This window comes from Topomyia yanbarensis, chromosome 1 (assembly GCF_030247195.1).
Source record: "Topomyia yanbarensis strain Yona2022 chromosome 1, ASM3024719v1, whole genome shotgun sequence".
In the NCBI taxonomy this organism is placed as follows: domain Eukaryota; kingdom Metazoa; phylum Arthropoda; class Insecta; order Diptera; family Culicidae; genus Topomyia; species Topomyia yanbarensis.
Window position 1 is genome coordinate 91,129,111 of NC_080670.1, and position 17,285 is coordinate 91,146,395.

Genomic DNA, 17,285 nt, shown 5'->3' on the forward strand with positions numbered 1-17,285 from the left:
CCTCTCTTTGTTTACTTTCTCTTTCGTTTATTACGACGTCATTACAACACTTTGTACTAATTTTCCAGTACATATCGAAAGCCGACGGTTTTTACTACAATATTATGCAAAGAGTAGAGTAGTAAATGTTGAAATGGCCGAGTAATGAACAGAAGAGAAAGACCTCAAAGAGAATCTCTCATTGTTACTTACGTCCATTTGAAAAAGTACTCGAGAAATAGTGTATTTAACCGAAGTTTGCCTCCCTTTTGCTGCGAAGCTTCACTCATCTCACAACAAACGGACAAACGATCATCGCAAAAATAACATCAGTAGTATATTATCACTCACGTTAGATCCCGGCGACTGTTACTTGTCGATTGCTTAACTTTCTTATAGCACTAGCTTGAGCAGAGATAGAATGTACACTGGTGTCCTTTTTGTGTGCTGCTATTGCCAGATTGCATTAAAATCGCTTTATTTATTTATTTGTTTGTATTTATTATATTCCAAGATGGAATGTCCAACTGACCTTTTCAGTGTCGCTCAACGCATAATTGTCTTATGTATGTAAGGAATCTCATAGAACATGGAACGAATACGATCTTAACGGCAGTTTAGAGGGTACTTAATTTCTGAAATGACGAATTGTTGGGAAAAATCAAAAGCAGGCAAATGAGAGACTAAAAAACAGTTTGTCTCAAATCACAAGTAAACTTACCAAAAACCGGTTACTATAATTTGTTCGCAGACCTGTCTGTCTTTTCTTTCTACCTTCCTGTTGGTATGAAGTTTTTACTGGTTCACCTACTGATGCAGAAGACCGGCTTAACCAATTATTTCTTGAGAAGCTTAGACTTCTCTATCGTTCAGAATTACTTTAATACTTCATTTCGTTTCATGCCATGAAGCTTAATTGAAGTCTTCTACGTCCAAGTTTTGTAATCCATTGCGATACAGGAAAAATTGGTAGAATATCCACGTTACAAATTTCGAAGAAGTGTTAAGCCCTCATATTCTGCCTATCACTATAATTCGGAATAATCAATACCTTCAATGACTTCGTTCTTTAATGATGCTTCGAATTATGTACAAACACGTTTGACGTTTTTATTTTATTATTATTTTATTAGTGTACGAACAGAATGTTTATCTCACTATCGAATCCATTTAGTCGTTTCTTAAGATTGTATTTTGCATTTCTTTTATTTATAGCTGATGGCAATCGAGTAAGGGAATGTAGTCTAGGTTGGGACGGGTTTGCTTAGAGGCTGATATCTTGTTTCCATGACAATATTTTTTTAGCTTGTAGTACACTATTTTGTAGATATATTATGTGGCTTGATGTCTGCGAATGGAAAATGTTTACTTGCAATTTTAAATAAGACTCAGGATCAACTTTCTAAATGACGGCAAAACGACAAAAAAGTGTCGTATAGGTTGGGACACTTCAAACAATTTAAATAAAGGCAATTTAAACTTTAATGCATTATATTTATTTTTTGGTTAATATTTATTTATTAATAAGTATTTTAGAATAAGAATAAGTAACTGAAAGACTTATTTACTTCCATTTGACAAAGTTAATCTGACTCACAGTTTTTACATGTAAAACTTGTACGCAATCTTGTACGCATGCGTAATTGTATGGTGTCCCAACCTATACGACATGGCGATGGATGGCGCAAAAATCAGCACAACAAAAGATTTTTCGCTCGTTTTTTGACACTGCTTAGTGCCTCTGTGACAATAATGAACCAAAACTTCAACTTTGTATAAAAAGTGAGCTACGATCGAGTCTAGTATGTGCTAAAAATAACAGATGGCAACACTGCATAGGAACGAAAATATCGAGCTGTCCCAACCTATACAGCGTCCCAACCCAACGACAATCCCTTATTAGACGTTTTGGAAACAGTGCGAACAGAGCTTGCCGATTAGCCAAGCTTTTTAGAACTATTCCAATTGAGATATCTTTTGATTTCCGTTTGGACCGCACATTTTATTTCTAACACGCATTTCTTTCGACTCATTTTTGAAAGCGCCTTTAACATGTCAACGAATTATGTATTTTTAGATAAAAAAGTCATACGTCCATATTTGTGAAAAATATTTCATTTTTGATTGAATATATCAAGAGATCTATGTGTTTTTAGGTTTCTATATTTTGTCGCGAACAAACTTTACATTGCAAATTGACGTAAGAATGGGTTACGACCACCTTCAAGGGTATTTGGAATATGAGAAAGTATGTTAAAACGGTACCTACTTAACGGAAGATCCCGGACTCATCACCATTTCCACACAGACTAAAATACATAACACTATGAGGAAATTCATCCCTAAAAAGTCAATCCGCCATTTTTTCCAGAACACTAGCTCCTCCTTTTATACACGGTCCCATACACTCATTTGCTTGTCGGTTATCCCTCGGGCCTGGTAACAATTTTTCACTAGTGGTCTATCCTCAGCTTACTTGTGCATATGCCAGGCGCGGCCTTATCGCAAATACGACCACAGCCCCAACCAAAACTATATTTAAAATAATCGTTATATTAGGCGAAGCATTGTTTTCGAGTGTTATGTCTGTTGGTCTGTGATTTCCAGAAGCGCCACGATGAGTATGCAATGCATTGATCCAAGATTCGTCACAATCAGGCCTTGTGATCTAGAAAACATGTTTTTATTTAAAACTTTAGAGGATGAAACTTGTTAAGATTTGGAAATATTTAAATTACATGGCAGTTAAAAGACCAAAAGTGGTTTATTTGAAATTGAAGATACAAAATGTTTAAAACTAACTAAAAATGCACTACAGGTTGTAAGCTCAAACGATAGACATTGAAAAATGTGAATTTAATTTGATTTATTTGAGCACTCTGGAAAATTTATAAAAAGGTCTGGAAAAACCTGGAAAATCAGGGAATTTCATTTTCAGAAATGAGTCGACACTCTGTTTTTCGACGTTTTTGAGCATTTAATTATTATCAAATGCGCCATGTCACTTCGTCGCATCAAAATGATTGAATGGCTCGTCTCCAATGAAACGTACAATAATAAAGTTGGTTCTTATAAGATAAATGATTTGAACCAGAACCAAGAGAAATCGGAAGTATTCCGGACCAAACAGAGAGAAAATCATTGCTGTACTCTCTTCTTCTGGTAGCAAACCGGAGTAAGAACGAGCAAGTATCTTTTTGCTCCGGAGTAACATCACTTATTCCAGACTCACAGCACGTTCTAGAAGCTGCCTATACACCTCAACAGAATAAACGGGACAGATATAGAAAACATTCAATCATTGCATATCTGACATTCTACTTGTACCTACATACACACATACACCGGATGCGTACATCACCGGAAACCTACCTACAAAGCAAAATGCGTTAATGCTTTACTCATCAGTGGAGAGAAAGAAAAAACTCAATCTGCAGGCGAACTTGTCGAGTTCATGTATGTATAAGCGTGTTCGGTTTGACTATCGGGTAAAAAATCTATGGGTTTTATGTGCATTAAATGTACATTTATTTAGTTCATTTGTTTTAGTCTTAGGTTTCGCAAAGCACGCTTCTTCGTTTTACATTTTAAATACTTTAACGCGGTGAAATATATATTTTTTTTGTGATTGTAATTTTATTGAATACGGTAGTCTGTTGGTTCACACCTAGTATCAGGACAAGGAAATATTCTTCGGATATAAGTTAGTTGATTTTTTATATTGAAGCTGAGGGAACACTTTTAAAACTACCTTAAAACTAGGAATACACACTTAGAAATAAAAAAATATGCATTATTAGCATACTCTCTATTCCCGTCTCTTTTCTTCTGCTGTGATTTTTATGCAATTTCCTAGCATATACTTCTAGTACTTCAATGAGTGGATAGACCGAATATGTCCAATGCATAAAATTTACAGCAGAAGAAACGAAAGGCAGATAGAAAAGTATGCTATCGATGCATAAATAAAATTCTGCGTGTAGCTCGATATATATGAGGGAATAATTGATTTTTCGTTACAAATAAGGTGGTCAATTAGAGCTATTTTTAATAACTAGTAGTACAGTTAGGCATTTTAAAAAAAAAATATTAAATTTAGCAATTGAAACTAGGGAAACATTGTGCTTTTTGTGCGGGATGGTCCTTATGTTTCGGAAAGACATTCAGAAGGGGGATGAATAGCAACAGCAACTGTAGCATCAACCGTATTTGACATGGAAGATGTACAATAAAGTTACCAGATGTTTTCATGACGAATGGAAGCCCATTCAAGACACCTTATAATTAGAATTAAAGACAATTAATAATTTATTAGAAGGATTTTGTGTGTTTTCGATGAGGTAATTATCCACTTGTTTCATGCCGAGCAACACCGGCTGCAGTTATGCGTTTTTCGCTCCCAAAAGATATTCGAATGCAACTGTCTTCATCATTTTGAAAAAAATCCAGCAAAAAATGATGTCAATCAACAAACGCTGTGAAACAACTGCTTTCCCGGCTGGTCCAAATGCCTTATACACTGTTTCTTATTTCAAGCATCCATTTATGTTGAAGTTATGGGAACAATGCGTACCTTACGCTGGAGACGTAAAACTTCATGCATTTTGAAGGAAAATTAGTCTCATGAAAAACTGCATAAAAAGGTTACATTTTTCTGCTTTTTCTCAAGGCTGGTGTGGCACTTCCCTATAGACTTATCCAGCAGGTTGCGCCGCTTTTTTGTTTAAATTGGGAGGCAAACAATACTTTTACACGACGAATTGGTTGGCAAACAAACCGCTTCTTGGCCTGAGGCGAGGGTGGTAGTGTAAACATGTGTGATCTCATTGTGCGTATTTTAAACGTCAGATATTACAATGTTAATGGTCATTTTGTGTCTCTTATAAAGCTTAACTAGAGTATTGATAAAATATTGAACGAGTAATGAAACGAGTAATGAAGAAAAAACGTATTAACTATGTACTTGTCAATCGGATAACGAGAATAGCAATTATTAATCGCGTTATGTCGATCCTTTCGCAAAATTACAACAATACAACCCATCATTATACAGACGGAGACGATCGATTCCAACCTTCTATATGGCTTCAGAATCTGGGTTACCACCAGGGATGCCACATTGGAATCTGTGTTTCGGTCAAAACAATCTTTACCATCTGTGATGACTAAAACAGAAAAAAATCTGTGATGAATTTCCAGGAAATCTGTGAAAAATCACAATATTTTCAAAAATCTGGAAATCTGTGAAATTTTCTTCAAAATGCCAGATTTATGCAAAAAATCTGTAACATTACAGACAAATCTGGGATACGATAATCCCGGTTACCATCATCTCTCTTCCTCAGACAGCCAACGAATGATGCGAGCTGATCCACTCAAGTAACACTATATTAGCGATATATAACTTCAAGATTGCAATATGCTGTACTAGAAGCTAGCGAACGCAGTCACCGCCACCAGGGTGCGGATACGTGTAGTATGATAGGTAAACTTTTCATTATGGAAGCTTTTCTATAGATGAGCTTTTTAGTAAGTGGAATATATTTCTACTCAATTAATATTAAAATCAATTTCTCAGCACCCGGGCTTTTCCTGGAATAACCAACTATACCAGGAGATAGCTAAAAGTATGTGCAATCGACTAGACGATATCCGGTTACTGGACAATTTTTGTGGCTCACTCAAAATTAAAAATATTTGAGCCAGTATCATTCAGTATGACAAGCAAACTTTTTGGTAAGGAAGCTTTTTGGTAGATAAATTATAATTCTACTAATAAATTAATTTCTCAGCACCCGGCCTTTTCCTGGAATAACCAACTATACCAGGAGATAGCTAAAAGTATGTGCAATCGACTAGACGATATCCGGTTACTGGACAATTTTGTGGCTCACTCAAAATTAAAAATATTTGAGCCAATATCATTCAGTATGACAAGCAAACTTTTTGGTAGATGAGCTTTTTGGTAGATAAATTATAATTCTACTAATAAATTAATTTCTCAGCACCCGGCCTTTTCCTGGAATAACCAACTATACCAGGAGATAGCTAAAAGTATGTGCAATCGACTAGACGATATCCGGTTACTGGACAATTTTTGTGGCTCACTCAAAATTAAAAATATTTGAGCCAATATCATTCAGTATGACAAGCAAACTTTTTGGTAGATGAGCTTTTTGGTAGATAAATTATAATTCTACTAATAAATTAATTTCTCAGCACCCGGCCTTTTCCTGGAATAACCAACTATACCAGGAGATAGCTAAAAGTATGTGCAATCGACTAGACGATATCCGGTTACTGGACAATTTTTGTGGCTCACTCAAAATTAAAAATATTTGAGCCAATATCATTCAGTATGACAAGCAAACTTTTTGGTAAGGAAGCTTTTTGGTAGATAAATTATAATTCTACTAATAAATTAATTTCTCAGCACCCGGCCTTTTCCTGGAATAACCAACTATACCAGGAGATAGCTAAAAGTATGTGCAATCGACTAGACGATATCCGGTTACTGGACAATTTTGTGGCTCACTCAAAATTAAAAATATTTGAGCCAATATCATTCAGTATGACAAGCAAACTTTTTGGTAAGGAAGCTTTTTGGTAGATAAATTATAATTCTACTAATAAATTAATTTCTCAGCACCCGGCCTTTTCCTGGACTAACCAACTATACCAGGAGATAGCTAAAAGTATGTGCAATCGACTAGACGATATCCGGTTACTGGACAATTTTTGTGGCTCACTCAAAATTAAAAATATTTGAGCCAATATCATTCAGTATGACAAGCAAACTTTTTGGTAAGGAAGCTTTTTGGTAGATAAATTATAATTCTACTAATAAATTAATTTCTCAGCACCCGGCCTTTTCCTGGAATAACCAACTATACCAGGAGATAGCTAAAAGTATGTGCAATCGACTAGACGATATCCGGTTACTGGACAATTTTTGTGGCTCACTCAAAATTAAAAATATTTGAGCCAATATCATTCAGTATGACAAGCAAACTTTATGGTAAGGAAGCTTTTATGTAGATGAGCTTTTTGGTAGATAAATCATAATTCTAGTAATAAATTAATTTCTCAGCACCCGGCCTTTTCCTGGAATAACCAACTATACCAGGAGATAGCTAAAAGTATGTGCAATCGACTAGACGATATCCGGTTACTGGACAATTTTTGTGGCTCACTCAAAATTAAAAATATTTGAGCCAATATCATTCAGTATGACAAGCAAACTTTTTGGTAAGGAAGCTTTTTGGTAGATGAGCTTTTTGGTAGATTAATTATAATTCTACTAATAAATTAATTTCTCAGCACCCGGGCATTTCCTGGAATAACCAACTATACCAGGATATAGCTAAAAGTATGGGCAATTGACTAAACAATATGTGGCTGATAGTCATTTTGTGTTTCTTATGCAAAATTTAAAAAAAAAAAAGTTTATTTGCTCGATAATTATGGCAACTCCAGTAGTTCCGATTCCCGCCACCAGGCTGTGAGCTTTATCTAGAAAGCGCTTTTAAGGTGGAAGTCTGTATTCAGTGAGCTTTTTAGTAGGGGAGCTTTTTGGTAGGTAAGTTCACAGAAGTGGGCGTTTCCGATTTCCACCAAAGCAACATACGAGAAAAATTTATCTATTCGATGGAAGCATGTTAAATCACAAACCCTGCAACTCTGACACAAATGGAGAAATAAATATGTACATATCTTCAATACTTTCTTTCTTAAGGCCAACCAAATTGATTAAGCAGCATCTAACCTTACAAGTTGGTCAACTCGGCTTGATTAATAACACCCATGACAAAGTGAGTTGTGAGCATCGTTATCAAAGCCCAAGCCGGTAGAGACGGAATTGCAGGCGTGTATAATTTGTGTGGGAATTGACATCTATAGAGAAAGTCAGATTTCAACGCGGCTCTAAATTCGGACTAACACCATAGTCTACTTTGTGAAGAAAAAAGATGCCCCTTTAACGCTGAAATAGGGCCAGCCTCGTAGTTAGACTCACTACATGGCAATATACTGACAACTTATAAATAATCGCAAATAGGAAAACCTCGTGTTCAACCACTGGTTGCCCTGGAGTCACGGAAACCTTATCACTTACCAAGTAAACGGTCGGTACGCATACCCTGGTGTCCATTTCAAAACTTAGCCAGAAAAGCCGTTACGACTGATAATGCGAGTAATATTATCTTTGCAGTGTATCCTTTCGACGGACAGCATCGTTTTGTTTCACGAATATCCATGATCTGACAATTGCGATTGGCCGAAAGATTAAGCGATCCAATATTAATACGAACGCATTCTATGCGAAATTCCTCTCACATTACGAGCTTGCTTGGGCCAAGTAGCAGACCATCATACCGGATCGAACCCGTAATCTGACGAATTTGGGGTGCACATCTCATAACCCGCTTGCCATTAGCTTCGTTAAGATCCAGGTAGGCGAATCGATGTAAGTTAATGATCCCACGTTCGTGGGGGAACCGATCACGAATTTGTGGTTCTTTCGATACCCCTCTAAAGACGCAAGTAATGTTGGTTTTCATCCTTTGGCAATCGGTTGTGACCAGCCCGGGCAAATCTCGAGAGGTAACTAAAACAGTACGATTGAACCATCCCTGCGTCGCATTCATTCTGATACTCGAGACCCATATCATCAACGATTAAGTGCTCGTTTATACTAAGGCGATCTCTCGATGCCTTTAACGGTAATCTCATACCCCGTCAGATAAATATTTCGGGAGCTATTCGAACGTACTCTGCACTTGCTCCGATAACTCGTAGAAGTTCTCAGTAACAGGCAGATCAAAGCTGCTCCACTGCAGTTTATGCAGACTATCTCTTTTGCTCGCCTGTCGGTTAGACCACCACAGAAAATAATACTGCTTCCGTTACCCATGCGATTTCCACCGCCAATCACTTCGTGGAATCTACTGGACAACTGACTGGCATTTTACTGGTTACTCCTGTGCTGAAATAAAAAAAAACATTGTTTATTCTAAGAATAATTGGGCAGTTTTGTTTACGATTTGTTTACCAGTGCATTGAAAATATTGGAAAAGAGAAATGAAAATCGCGAAAGGCGCCCAATAGAAAAATCCCAGTTAAACTCATTCCGGAACCGGTTCGGATTTCTGAATGGAGTCATAATGGATTCCAAATCAAATGCAACAACCGATTCCGACTCAGAATCGGTTGTTGCATTTGATTTGGAATCCATAATAACTCCATTCAGGATTCCAAATCAAATTCCGAATGGTTTCACCGGGATACAGCAGGCAAATGCGGAATAACGGGAATAACCGAGGGAATGACAGCAAGAAATCCAATACACGACCAAAACGAAAAATATCTTTACTGTGTAAAATTAGCGTACTTTTTCTCAATGCACGGAGCAATTAGAGAACTTGTTAACAGCCATAATTTTCCTAACAATCCCTTAAATATAGCTTTGGATTACTGCCGCTCTACGCATAATTGTCCCATATGTATAGGGAATCCCATAGCACATGGGACAGTTATGCGTATAGCGGCAGATTATGTTATGATGAAAGCGATAGTGCAATGATTTTACAGGACCAAATTAAGCTTTCGCTTGATTGGCACGACCGGTGCCGCTTACTGGTTTTGCCCTTTCGCTTACGGCCAATTTCTTAACTTGGATGAAAATTGGTTTTCGTTGAAAACCGGTTTTCGGCTAATTGATCACCAGCAACTTGAAAACTGGTTTTCAGCGAAAACCGGTTTTCATCCAGTGAAGAAATTGGCCGTTAGAAGTGCATTGATTAGATTTGCTAGAAACGTATCGCTTGCGGGACTGAACAGGATCAGGACCCGTCCGTGTGCCATGATATTGATTCTGGTGAGATTATCTCGTAGAAATGCACTCATTAATCTAAAATTGACACGCATATGGATCCTTGCCGTGTACAGTCCCGGGCACGCCACGGTGTAGTGGACATAGCGGTTTAAACAATGTGTCCTTACTTTACATAAAACAAATGAACAACTTTTCTGAAAAGTAATAATTAAAATATCCATTTTTCCTTGACTTGATACAAAGTTTATGTAACTGGCAAGTTTTCGTTCTGCTGATAAATAAATTACAAATGAAAATAACATACCTGTGTTTCTGTCTTTATCAAACTGCTTAAAAAGATCATTTTGTTTTCGTATCTTTTTTTCCTTCCGCTGAAAATGCAATCTGAGCCCCGATCGCAGCAAATCAACCGAAAACAATAAAAAACCATTAAGACGTGCAGAAAACAATATTACTGAAGTGAATTTTGAGTTAAAAATTCCATTTTCTGCAAATGGAAAACCAAAACAGCGGGAGGAGAACAAGTATCTGTCACATTAGGGGCCCTTAGACGAGCAATAAAAGTGTCATTACTAAGTAGTGTAATTACTGGAATTGTATGGGAATTCTATCATTACTCGCCTTACACGTTCATTAAAAGTGACATTACTGCTCAGTAATGACATTACTAGCGCCTCGTGTAAGGGGCCCTATTAATTTTACGAATGGAGTCTCGCCGAATTTTGGGTTAAAACATGCAATGCGATTAACTTAAAATTTGGGTTAATGGTATGTGTTGAACTCTACCCAGTATTATCTCAAAAATGTTGTGAGTTCAATACCCAAAATTTGGGTAGCAGCCATTTTTGTTTTTCTCACGCCACCAAAAAGTACTGAATATTACGTACTTTCAACCCAACTAAGGCCTTCCATCAAATATTATAAATAACAATATAGTCCACTCTCGCAAATCCCATACGAATCGTAAAAGACATAAAACTTGCGCCATCTCGTGCCGAAAAAGTATTTTAATCATAATAAACAATCATTTGTAGCTCTCCTGCGTTTAACGTGTAATGCAAAATGAACTGTCAAAAATCAAATCAATCGATTCGTGAGTGAAAATATTTTTCGTAAGGGTGACCATATGACGTCATCAGATTATCTTTTCAGTGAAAAAAAACCTATTGCGAAAATGGAATTGCGTAGTGACGAAGCCGCACGTCACCTTACTTTAGCATAAATCAGTCAACGCAGATGTACCATAGGGGTGGTACGATGAAAAGGCTCCAAGCACACGGTGAAGCAAATTATAGCGTAGGTGGCATTGTAGAATCTAAGCTGTTCAAGGTGAATGTATTGGATTTCGACGAGAATGTTTAAGGCGGTAGTTCTTTTTCGATCCAGTGTTGAAGATCGTAATAGGGATCTTTAGGGGTGTGCGGGTTAAGGCATATTCTGATGCAGATTAGTACCGTGAGTTAATATCTCAGTCCTTTTTCAATTTTTTGGCCCGAAACTATTGAAAAAAATTAAAGGGTTGTGTACAGGACACGACCACGGTGACATTAAAAATATAGCTTTTTTATCTATCACACATATCGACACACGTTCTTGTTCACTCACCTGTTTTCATATGTTACAATTTGCTATATACCCTCCCCATTAAAACATAATTTATTGAAGGTCTTTTAACAGTAATCTATTAATTAATCAAGTATCTCACTAGGTGATTGGCATTATTTGGCTGATCCATCTAGTAAAAATAGGCTGGTCTGTCCAGAAAATATATTCAAAAGAAAAGTTCCATATTGAGAGCTGTGATGAGGAAACCCACGCCCGCCAACGGAAATATACAGATTCTCCATAAAATATGAAATTTAATTTTCCATTTAAATTTTCAATAATGTACTAATGAACTTAAGTAAACAATCTTAAGTGTAAGTATTTCTTGATCGATTAGTGGTGGAAAAATGAAATTATTTGATAAATTACATTGTTATGCAACGTTCGCACTACCAGTTAAAACGGGTTTTTATGCTATCTTGGTGACATTTTTCTTGTTGCTAATTATTAAAACGTGTTATAACTCTGTAGTGTAAACATTGTATTATTAAACCAATTCTGCAGCGTTTTATGTTATATAGGTGTTTTATGTGGTAATAGGACTGACATAATTATATCTTCAGTACAGCGGTTTGTTTCATAATTTAAAACAGATTTATTTTAAAATTTAAATTAGTATACCCAACCGTATTTGTTGTATACCTTAAAACGCAATTAGAACTGTGTTTTAAATACATAGGGTAGGACAGATATTCTGACTGGTTAAACTGGGAAAACAATTTTAAGTCCAGTAACGCTTAAGACATGGCTTGAATTTGAATCGAAAAAGAACACCCGCTTCAACTGCTGCTGGGACGGTAAGTTCTGTTTTAAAATTTTCAGTTGTGTGCAGTACGAAACAAAAGTGTTTGAAATTAGAAAACAAAAAGTTCTGCTGGGAATGTGATTGTTTCCGATGCAATTACACTCAGATTTTTCATGCAGGGGATACAGGCCGTGTAAATGAAAACCGCGTAAATTTAAAAAAAAAACGCGTTAATGAAAACCGCGTAAATTTCAAAATCCGCGTAAAAAACCTGAGTGTACTCTCCTATATAAAATACTACGCTGCTGAACAGTGCAATAACTACAGAAGCACGTTGTCAGATGCCTTACTGATAAAAAACATATAACCGAAATATGAAAACCAATTGGCTCTTTACCCTACGCAGCTACAAAGCGCCGTAAACATGGATTAACAAGTTACAACGCACACGCATGCATAAAATAAATATATTTTTTTCAAACGCAACACTCTTAAGCAGCACACACCGTATTGAAATAAATCCAAACCACCCCGCCCACCCACTTTGCAAATCATTCTGTGACACCATGCTGGTACCCGACAAATCCGCACACGGCCACCGCTGCCGAAAATGCATAGCGTCTACCGCTTATTGTAGTGCCCAGACGCTGCAGCCATGATCTTACCCGTTCGACATAAGAACAAAAACTGATTCAAACGGGTACGCGTCACCTCTATTTATAAACTAACCGTATATGGTTTAGTCACTTAGGTGCGAGTGTGTGCAAATGCCAACGTTACCGAAAATCGATAGCGCTTATTGCATCGCCCGGAGACGACGTTGCTCGTGTGGGATAAGAGCAACAACTGATTTAAACGGACATGCGTTGCTTCTATTTATGACTTTTCGTGTTTCATTGAGCAACTAAGCTGCCCTCTTTTGACGGCTGTGTCTGAGAAATCTGCCTCACGAATGGTATTTTTCCCGTTTTTTGTGAACTTTTTAATTTTACCAATTTCCAAAAGTCTACTTTTATTGGGGAGATATTAAATTATTACCAATATTTAAGTTAGGTGTTTCTGAATCGGTTGGTGTATGAATGATTAAAATCCATCTAGTAATATCGGAGTTATAAGCGTGCAAACCTTACATAGTTTCGTTACATGGGAGATAGTTTAGATTTTAGAATGACACCTAGCCACAGATAGTGGAGTAAGACATTTTTAATGTCAAAACATTTTTTAGTTTGTTTCCTTTTAGGACAATAACACATCCAAACCCATGCGACTTGCACGACCCTATAGGTAGCCTTATCAGATCTACCATAGTTTGCAGATGAAACTTGAGATGGCAGGTTGCTAGCGGATTGACAAAGTACCAGATCATGCTGTGTGGGGTGCTGTCCCGGTTAACAATGAGGCGAACGAGATATTTGCAGATGCGTCATTTAGTAGGGCAACTGTCAGTTTGCTGGTTGAGTTTAATTTGGTTTTTTTAAATTTAAAAATCATAAAAGAATAATTAAGGTTTAAGAATGATATGAGTGTACTCGTAAGGACACCCGCTACCAATACATATGAAAAACTGGCACAATTTTTCCAAATTAAAGATCCCTATTTACAGTTCATAAAATGAAAAAAAGATCATGAGCCACTGGTTTTTATAAATAAATAAATCTATAAATAAAATTACATTGTTTTATCTTTTGTGTGTATCGACTAATATTTGAAAGCTACTGGCAAGTTAGACTTATGTCTTAATGTTTAATTTTCTGCGCTTCGTCGCAAACTTCTTGTTCTTCTTATCTCTTCGTTTTTGTTGTTCAACGATCTGGATCTTCATATTCAACTGTTGCAGTTTTGCCTTGATTAACATGTTGAAATATTTGTTGGCAATCATTTTAGCACATGGAACACATAGAGTGTTGTAAACTAGATGATTTTGCTCGCTTTGAGCCTCATATGACCAAAATCTAACGTTTATAAGTTTATGCTTAACGCCTACGACTGATTTTTTTTAAAAATGTTCAAAGTTTTTATCGAAAACGCTTACCAATTTTTTACAAAACTTAAATATGCCTAAACCTGGTGGGTTTAACTTTGAATCAGGTCTGAACTTTTTATGATTCAGTAGAATTAAGTTAGTTTTTGACACCAAACGAGTATCTCCATACACTCTATTGATAGTCTTTATGTAACAATTTTGATGCAACCCAACCGGCGGTGTAGTATACACTATTGGATTGATTAATTTTTGTATGTCAGCTTCTTTCAATGTATTCTTTTTAACTTCTGATATGCTAATTATTTTTACTTTTGACATTTCTGTCGTGTTTATAAAATACTTATCAAGATCTGCCTCTACATTTCCCAACTTCTTCGGTGCCATCATTTGATTAATAACTAGCGATTTGAATGCTGATGCAAATTTACTTGGATCTGGGTGGTTATTATTACAATTCTTCCAGCGGATTAGGGAAAAGAAATGTTCGAGACAGTCTTGCGATAAGTTCCTTGTTCTAAGAAACAAAAATCCGTGATTTTCATGAAGATCTTTCCATAATCCTTCAATAGCTGAGATGTAAACGAGCCAACAGTCAATGAAATAAGGCTTTCGAGATTGAATCGGCAGCTTGGGAAATTGTCCTTCCTGAAAGCGTATCAAATAGTTGTAAATTTAAAATTATTGTTTGGATAAATTAAAACTATTTCACCGTTTTTAAATCGAAGCAGTCCTTGGGAATAAATCGTAACGATTTCAATCTATCCTTCATTAAACCAAATAATTCCCAGTGAGCGGAATGTTGCTGCAATGGTCTTTTAAGGTCCTGTGAACAACATATTTAGATTTTGTTCATATTATACATAGTTAAACATACCTTCGTCTCGGTGAAAGTGGACGAATTTGCACAGTCGAAAAGTTTATCAAAGCACTCGGTGTAAGCTGCCGTATTCAAGCATGTTGCTGGCAACTTTTTGAATTCTGCATAGGCCTTCAATCCAGCAGCTACAGATGAGCTTAGTGTTTGTGTAGCTAAGCTGACATTCATTTCTGCATATGGAGCTAACTGCACATGGTTCACAGTTAATCTTGGAACCAACCGAGGGAAACATTTGATATCCTCATTGAACAAATCGATGATATGTTGGAAACTGCAAATTTTCCCCTCCGACACAGCGTTATGCTTCAATAAATTATTTCGTGAAGATTTGGCCAGATGAGGGGCGTCGTATGCGCAAAAGATTTTATTCTTCTGGAAAATGAACCACGGGCGGTCTGAGCTAACTCCATATAATTTGAAAAGAGAACGGTTTGTGGAATTTTGATCACAAACTATTAGTTTGGGTATGAGCCCAGTTTCAGTAACTAGTTTCAGACCCTCGTCTACAATGTTCCGAAGACGATCAGTATTCAGTGAGCTGGGATTGAAAAAGTAGCCAATAGCTTGCTTGAATCCAGACTTAATGGACTTCACCATAATTGCTAGAGCTGTACTGGCCCTCTGATTCAAATTTGTCGATTCTTTATCAAGTTTTGTTGGAAAACCCATGAAGTAATCGGGTTTGGAGTTTGCGACATACGTTAATCGTTGGGATACGCTCATTTCGTCTATGAATACGGTAACCAGCTTCTCATCTTCTGGTAAACCGGCCACCTTGAACTTCAGCAGCTTCAAAATTGTTGTGGAGTATCCCTCTTTGATTTCTAATTTCGAAAGCCAACGTTTTATTGTTTCAACAGACGGCAAGGTAAAAAACTTTCGCATCTGGCGATAAGCTTTGTTGGAACAATAATGTAATACTACCGCCATATTCCGCATTTTGTCTGAATACCTGGCCCCCCTTTGTTTCCTCTTTTTGTTCTTTTGTAGTGCCAATAGTACCGGATCAATCAATTTCGATGACTGCGATGCTAAGGTAGCTTTTAATCCGTTTCTCTCCATTTTTAGAGTACGTACTCTAGTTTTCAATGCGCTGATTTGTTTTTGCTTCATCCGCATTTTCTTTTTAAGGTCGCGATTCTGCTCTTCAACTAGGACAAGCCGTTCCACACACAGTATGATTTTCTCAATATTACCACAATAATCATGGTCATGTTTGACGGAAGTATTGGAGCTCAGGGTTTGTGGAGATTTCTTCCAAATACATGGAACCGAATAATCTATCGGACTCTCACCCACTTCCATTTCAAATGCAACATTATTTTCGTCTACGAAATAAATATCACTCTCATCTTCCATCGCGTGAACATAATCGGTTGCACTTTTTGATGCATCGAATAGTTCTGAAATACCGGGTAGTAAAGACGGGCGGGCATGGAGATACAACCTGAAGTTCGGATTTGTTTTTGTATTCAAATTCATGAAATCAAAATGAACCAATGCTTACCCTTGAGACTTGTGGTGTGGATTAAGAAAATCTGAATCCCGAAAATGCAGTGAGCTAATAACACTGTTTTTGCTAAGGGAAGCATTGCAGCAAAATCTTTTCCATGCCTCTGCTTCTCTGTATTTCGAAATAGTGACAATATATACTTGCTCAGCGTATGGTTCTGTATGATATTCTGATTGCAGTTGAAAACTGGAAATTCCAACCAGCGACAATCGTATTTTCTCTGGTTCTAAACAATGGAATCACGTCGGAAGCAGTGCGCTGTATTCGTACAATGATGCGCCATACAGCGCGCTACTTCCGGCATCATAAATTAGCACTAAACAAGAGAAAAAACGATTGTCGCTAGTTGGATTTTACAGGTTTCAACTGTAACGTTAATATATAGTTCCGTTCGATGAATTACCTATTTGCAGCATTTACACGGAAGAATGACAAAGATGACGGGCCGTTTTTTGAGCTGGCACAACCAGACACTGCACATTCCGTTCTGCCCATCGCTTTTCTTGAACTTAGCACGAAAAAATACTAATTGAACCGATTTTCGTTACTTTTTATCAATGACCCTTTATAGCATTTAACAAAGAATTACGAAGGTAACGACACTAAACATAGCAACCAACAACAAAATAACAACGATGATTACATTAAAACCGACCTTACAGCAATTTGTGTTCGTGAGAATGACGTCATGCGTGTGATTTCTAATGTCTCCACCTTGGATTGCTACATCGTGGGCAACTACTGATGAAA

General features: G+C 36.9%; 1 long non-coding RNA gene across 1 annotated transcript; it reads right to left on the reverse strand.

The window, feature by feature from the left end:
• Positions 1-355: 355 nt before the first annotated feature.
• On the reverse strand, positions 356-10,331 carry LOC131678049 (uncharacterized). Its single transcript, XR_009303565.1, has 3 exons — positions 10,116-10,331; positions 8,093-8,962; positions 356-2,647 (listed from the first exon to the last, which is right to left on the reverse strand). It is a non-coding gene; the product is annotated as an uncharacterized LOC131678049 (long non-coding RNA).
• Between the last annotated feature and the right edge of the window lie 6,954 nt (positions 10,332-17,285).